Below are 6,692 nucleotides of genomic sequence, written 5' to 3'. Positions count from 1 at the left end.
GGCCATTAAATCTTAAATATAAACCAAAAATCTTACAAAAATGTTAAAAAAAATGTACAAACGTTACAAATGTTGATACAGAATCATAGCTAGACTGGAGTTTATTTATTGACCAGACAACAAAACAAATAAAAGGGGTATATACTTTCAAATACACGTCAGTGTATCTGATCATTTTTACTGTCATTCACTTTGGGATTGGCCTGGTTTAGGCTAGTAAATGACTGACATTGTTTTAATGTATGGATAAGACAGGTGCATATACAGATTTGTTCATGTATAGAATGCTTTCAAATTCAAATACTTCATTATTCACTAAATACTAATCAGAGCTGGGTAGTAATTGTTTACAGGTAATCTGAATTATGTAATCAGATTCCAGAAATGAAGTACTTGTAATTTGATTAAATTACATTTTAAAATACTAGTAATCCGACTAGTTATTTTTTTTTTATGGATTAGCCTACATGATTAAATATTATTTACACAATAACAATAATTTATTCATAATTAATTGATTTTCCTTTCTATTCTTTTTTTTTCTCTTTTACATCACATTTTCATCTTTTACATTTTCCTTTCTAAAATAAACTACATATTATTTACACTCAGAAAGTCTTCTGGGTTTTGACCAGTCATTAGGTGACTACACAGCATCTGATCATTTAAAACATTAAAATGCTTGTCCAAATTTTTTGTCATCTGATCCTCTTTCGCCTAATATTTTCAATTGAAGTGAGATTTTAAAATAAATATTTTAATATTGAAGCATCACATTTACATGTTCATGGTTCTATGGAATTGGTTAATGGTCACATGACATGCAGGTAAACAAATAAAATATATTTTTTAATGTTTTATTTTATTTGTTTTAATTTAAAATGTTTATAATTGAATTAATTATTATCCTTTTATTAAACTCATAAACTCCCTTCGAAATAGTCTAATTACATGACCTGAAACGTGGAATGTAATGGATTATGTTACTAGCTACATTTTGTGTCATGTAGTTTGAAATCAGTAACGGATTACAATTTGTAAATAATCTACCCAGCTCTAAAATGATCAATTTGAAATCTACATCATTTGTATCTAATCTTGTATCATTTAAAAGCAAAAACTGTACATTTGTCTCTTGTTATGTGTGTTGTTGTAGTCTTTGTATTGGACTGTGAAGATTAGGCTACGTTCACACTGCAGGCTGAAACGACCCAATTCCGATTTTTTTGCCCCATGCGACCTGTATCTGATCTTTTCATGACAGTCTGAACGACACAATTCCGATCTTTTCAAATGTAACCCAGACCACTTGGATATGTGATCCTGAATCCGATACGTATCCGATCTTTTGAAATGCGACCTCCGTCTGAACGGCAAAGCTACATGTATCCGACCCGTACGTCATTGATATGCCACAAACGCCATAATTCTGCGTTGAAGAGACACTCACATCTGTGTCCCACCACTCCTGCATGTGACTCCGCACCCACACGTTTCTCTGTACCGACATTGCTAACACTGCTCCACAAAACGCCATGGCCAAAAATCTTCTTTTTAATTTTCTTCTTAAAAAGAGAAGACTGTAATTGTGCTGGCTCTGTTGGTGAAATAACTTTAATATTGCAAAAAGAGCTCCGCTGTTGACTGCACTGTTGTTGACATCTATGTTTAACGTTAACTACTTCCGCTAACAACGAGTGACGTCGTTCACCGTTGAGTACTCTTCTGCGCATGCGGGTCACTTCTGGGTCATTTCACGTTCACACAGGAGATCGCAAAAGGTTGCATTTAATTGGAAATGTGAAATTTTTTCAAAAAATCGGAATTGAGCATTAAGCTCTGCGGTGTGAACGTAGCCTTAGTGATGCTTATCAAAATTATGCCGTTAGGTAGCAGTACCAACGATGTTTCATCCAGCATTAAATTACCGAAGAAGAATACCGCCAACGTGACTCACACATTATATCTTAATGGAGGAATAGAATGCTATAATTGTAAATTTTTTGTCGGTTCCAGGTTACATCCAGTTGAGTGGAAACGAAGAAGCAGATAAGCTAGCAAAAAAAGCAATAGAACATGAGAATGTTGACATTCAGATTCCATTCAGTGGTTCGGAAATTAAATATAGAAACATCCAACAGGACTATGCGAGGTATGTGGCGTACTATAGGGAATATAACGTTGAAAGCAATGAAATGATGAATGAAATAGGAAGGAGGAAACGGGAGAGCAGTTTACAATTAAATATTTATTATATTCAGGTCGAAATATTAAGACATTACTGTTACAGTTCTTGACAAGCACTAATCTGAATAAGCGAGTATAAGATTTTTATAAAAAAAAAAAAAAAAAATCCCCTTTCTCTCGTGAAGAGGATGGCGGAGCTGGAGACGCAGAGTCGGATGAAGCTCGATGAAGAATCTTAACGAATATACAGGGTTTAGTGATTTATAGAGATGATAGGTTAATCGAGTTAGAGTGTCAGTGGACCAATAGAGGGATAGGTGGCGGTAATGCACTAAAAGTTTGCCATCCGCCGTAAAACAAGAAGAAGAGGAGACGGGTAAGGATTTTGCTATGTTGTTATTACACTATAAATGATTGTAAATTCTTGATCGTCATTAGTGATCGATTTTTAATCATGAGTCAGTAGTAGCACTGTAAGTGTGCTGGGGTTGATCTCACAACTAAAGTTCACGGCAAGCTTGCGAGTTGAAATAAATAGCTGAATAAAGACACTAACAATGCAATTGGCTTTGACAGATTTTACATATATTGAACAATTACTCGAGGCTCGACTTGTCCATGCTTTTCTCTTTTCCATCTTTTCACTTTTTTTTTTTTGGGATGTCAAAAGCCATAGCTGCTACAAAGACTATTTTGCCCTCAGAATCCACATTTTTATGAATGGCGCGAAACGTTATGCTTACGTCAGAGTTTGTAAAATCGTTGTAAATTCATGTCTTATGTGAAAATAAAAAAAATAAAAAAAATAAATCGCCTGCAAAAAATGCACCATGTAAGCTAGGGCTGTGCAAATAATCACATTCAATTGTCGTGAATATTTCATAAGTAAAGCCGGTCCCTTGATTAGAACCCAGCTAACACAGTTACGTCGTGACGACGTAACTGGACCAGACCATATTCGTTGCAGCGAAGTTCCAAATAACGTTCCAGCGACGTAACTTTGTGATTCCCATATCCGTCGTGGCGACGTTATAGTGGAACGTCGCTCGAACGTGATGAGTACGTCCCAGCGACCAAACTGGCACGTTATGAGGACGTTACTATAAAGTACCACATTGGTCACAGCGACGTACCATATAATGTTCCAGTGACGTAACTTTGTGATTCCCATATCCGTCGTGGTGACGTTATAGTGGAACGTCGCTCGAACGTGATGAGTACGTCCCAGCGACCAAACTGGCACGTTATGAGGACGTTACTATAAAGTACCACATTGGTCACAGCGACGTACCACATAACGTTCCAGTGACATAACTTTGTGATTCCCATAACCGTTGTGCGACGTTATAGTGGAACGTCGCTGGAACATGATGAGTACAACCCAGCGACCAAATTCGCACGTTATGAGGACGTTCCTATAAAATACCATATTAGTCTCAGCGACGTACCACATAACGTTCCAGTGGCATAACTTTGTGATTCCCATATCCGTCGTGGCGACGTTATAGTGGAACGTCCCTGGCACGTGATGAGTACGTCCTGACGACCAAACTGGCACGTTATGAGGATGTGACATTACAGGATCATATTGGTAATTCATATTTTCACCTCACCATTACCTTGAAATACATAAAGAACTAATAAACTCAATCCATCTCAGGTGCAAAAAAATAAACCTTATGAAATCTAATTGTAATCTAATTATAGGGGATTTATAGTAAATACATTAATTACATACATGCAATGCAAACAAATACAAAAACATTATAATCTAATATAAAATAGACAAAAACACACTGCATTCATTCACAAATCAATATTTATTCAGCACTACTTTCTACAAATACTAAGCCAAAACATTTTGAACATTGCACCTGTTCGTTCTTTAACCATGCAAAATGTTACTAAGTTATGAGCACAGAAAACTAAACACATCAATTCATAGATTACACAATATAAACAATAGAAAATGTATGTCTTAAGGATGGGGAGATAGTTAATGACGTTATCAGTGAAAATTATTAATAATTATCAGTAAACTTATTGATACAACTCTAAATAATTTAGTGGAACAAAAAAATACATGATAAATAGATATGAAACAATTGAGCAGATACTGCACAGAGATACTGCACAAAGTAAAACTGTTTCGTGAGCCTCGTATATGAGGCTCCTGGTATAAATGTCTAGTGGTGATGTGCTTTAATTACACGACATGCAGGAAAAAATTTAGGCTAATTCATGCGCACAATTTTCTATTTCATTCCCTCGATTTGCTAAAACGTGTACACTATTTATACATCGAGGGAACGAATGAGTAAATCATGGACATTATTTTTTTTCTTTTTCTTGCATGTCATGATCAGGGCTCTGTGCTCACTAGGATAAACCTTAACAATATAGAAATTACCAAAGAACCATAATTTTTGAGCTTCTCAGAAGAAAAACATACATAAAGCGTAAAGGTATGAAAAATTAACAATATAGAGATTTCTAGCATCTCTCCTGTATTATTTGTCCCACCCGAAAAAACAATGTTTTTAAGAAAATGAGCATATCGACTTTCTCAGAAGAATCTGTGATCTCTGATTACTGACTGAGGAGAAGACTCTTTCAGACAGTGCTGAGGAGGCAGAGTTAGGTGCTGGACAGCTGATAGAGAAGAGGAAGAGTGTGTTTCTTACCCCAGCAGCAGAAGACAGGCTCTTCTGAGGGAAGGACAGGAGGCTTGATGCAGTGTTTTGCTGTAGAACAAGGCTCCTTCTCAGCACCTGATGTTCTTCAGAAAAGAGTTTCCTCTAGTGTAGAGTCAGACACTCAGATTTCTTGCTAACTGGAATCTTTCAATAACATTTAGCATATTATTGTAGTCATGTTCATTGTTTTTATTATAACACATGGCAAGCTTATGAGAAAATTGTTAAATGTGTTCTTCCTCCTCTTCTTCATCCTGGGCCTGCTGTCAACATCCTTCTCTGAGCTGAAAGGGAGTATCATCTTGTTAATGTTGCTCATGTATGTTCACAACCAGTCAAAAATCTGGAATCTTTTCTTCATGGTTTTCAAGAGAAGTCTCTTATGCTCACCAAGGCTTAATTAATTTAATAAAAAAAAAAGTAATATTGTAAAAGAAAATAACAGTTCCCTTTCGAGGGAACTTCGAACTGCGTCCTCTAGGGGGCGCTTTGGGGAACACCTCGTCGTGACCCGTGTCTGAAGCATACAATGAAAAAACACCAACTTGTTGGCCGTCGACAGCCTCCGACGTCACTACCGGCGCGACTATAAATCAGCACCGGGAGAGCACGTCATTATCTTCTTCATCTTCAACTGACTGTTTTGTTTGAAGCGTGCATCTGAAAGAACCGGTAAGGGCGATCTTTCTCTGTTTATCATGGCGACAACTAGCAAGCGTTTAGACGATGTGTGCATCCGTGTCGGCGTTATTTGACACCCGATGACACACCCGATCTTTGCGTCATTTGTTTGGGTGAAGAGCACGCACGCGATGTCTTTGAGGAGGCAATCTGCGTGCACTATGAGCGTTTTTTCAATGGAAAAAGCTCCGCTCTCGTTCGTCTCTCTTCTAAAAAAAAAAAAAAAAAAAGAAAAAAAAAAAGGCAAGCCATGATCGAGGTTAGGTGGAAACCTCTCGCATAACAGTCTCCTATGCTGGACATATAATATTTTTTTTATGGTTCTATGTCCATAGCAACCAACCTGAAACTGATGGTCCAGGTTAAAAGGAGGTACCCCTTGAGCGGGGCTCCGGCGTAGGAGGGTGAGTGAGTACATATAAGTATATACAGAGAGGGTTACGTGTATTTAATTGCTGGTGGTTACGTGTCTACTAATAAACTCTGTCTGAGTTTCCTTTGCAGTGCTCAGTTACAGTGTTTACTAAACATTCGTCAGCAGCAGCCATTCGGCTTCATGTTCCGGTATTAGGCGGCTGAGATCACAGGTTTCTGAGGGAGCCTCCTTGATCATCAGGCCTGGCACAGCACTGCAGGGAATTTCATGGATGTCTGGCCAGGTCACCCCGAGGGGTCTCCTGGCCGCTTAGGGGTGCTGTCGTATCTACCGGGAAGTGGAGGTGGCAGTTACAGAAGTCTTCTTGTATATGCTGCCTCAGGTGATGCTCCCCTCACCCGAGGTTTGTAAAATTGAGCTTGCCTCTCCCGTGAGATTCAGCTCCTCTACGATGCTTAGGAACCTTTAAGTACACACGCTAAGCTTTGTGTACTTTCTCAAAACCACATGGTGGTCAGTGTGTATGTGAACACACTTTCTAAAAATCCACAAGTGGTAAGTTTGCATGCAAGACTCTGCAAACTTTCTGAAATCTTGTACGATGAGGGGTAACGCTTCGTTCCCTTTCTTGAGATGATTAGACCTTGGTTCCTTGGGCTCCATTCAGCCAGTGTGTATTTGTTATACACCTCAAGCATCGCTTTTCTCAACATGAGGGGCTATTGATTCTCGTGGTAATTTAGCAGCGCTCC

The sequence above is a fragment of the Carassius auratus genome, unplaced genomic scaffold, assembly GCF_003368295.1.
Source record: "Carassius auratus strain Wakin unplaced genomic scaffold, ASM336829v1 scaf_tig00214145, whole genome shotgun sequence".
Classification (NCBI taxonomy): domain Eukaryota; kingdom Metazoa; phylum Chordata; class Actinopteri; order Cypriniformes; family Cyprinidae; genus Carassius; species Carassius auratus.
This window is presented reverse-complemented; position numbering follows the sequence as displayed.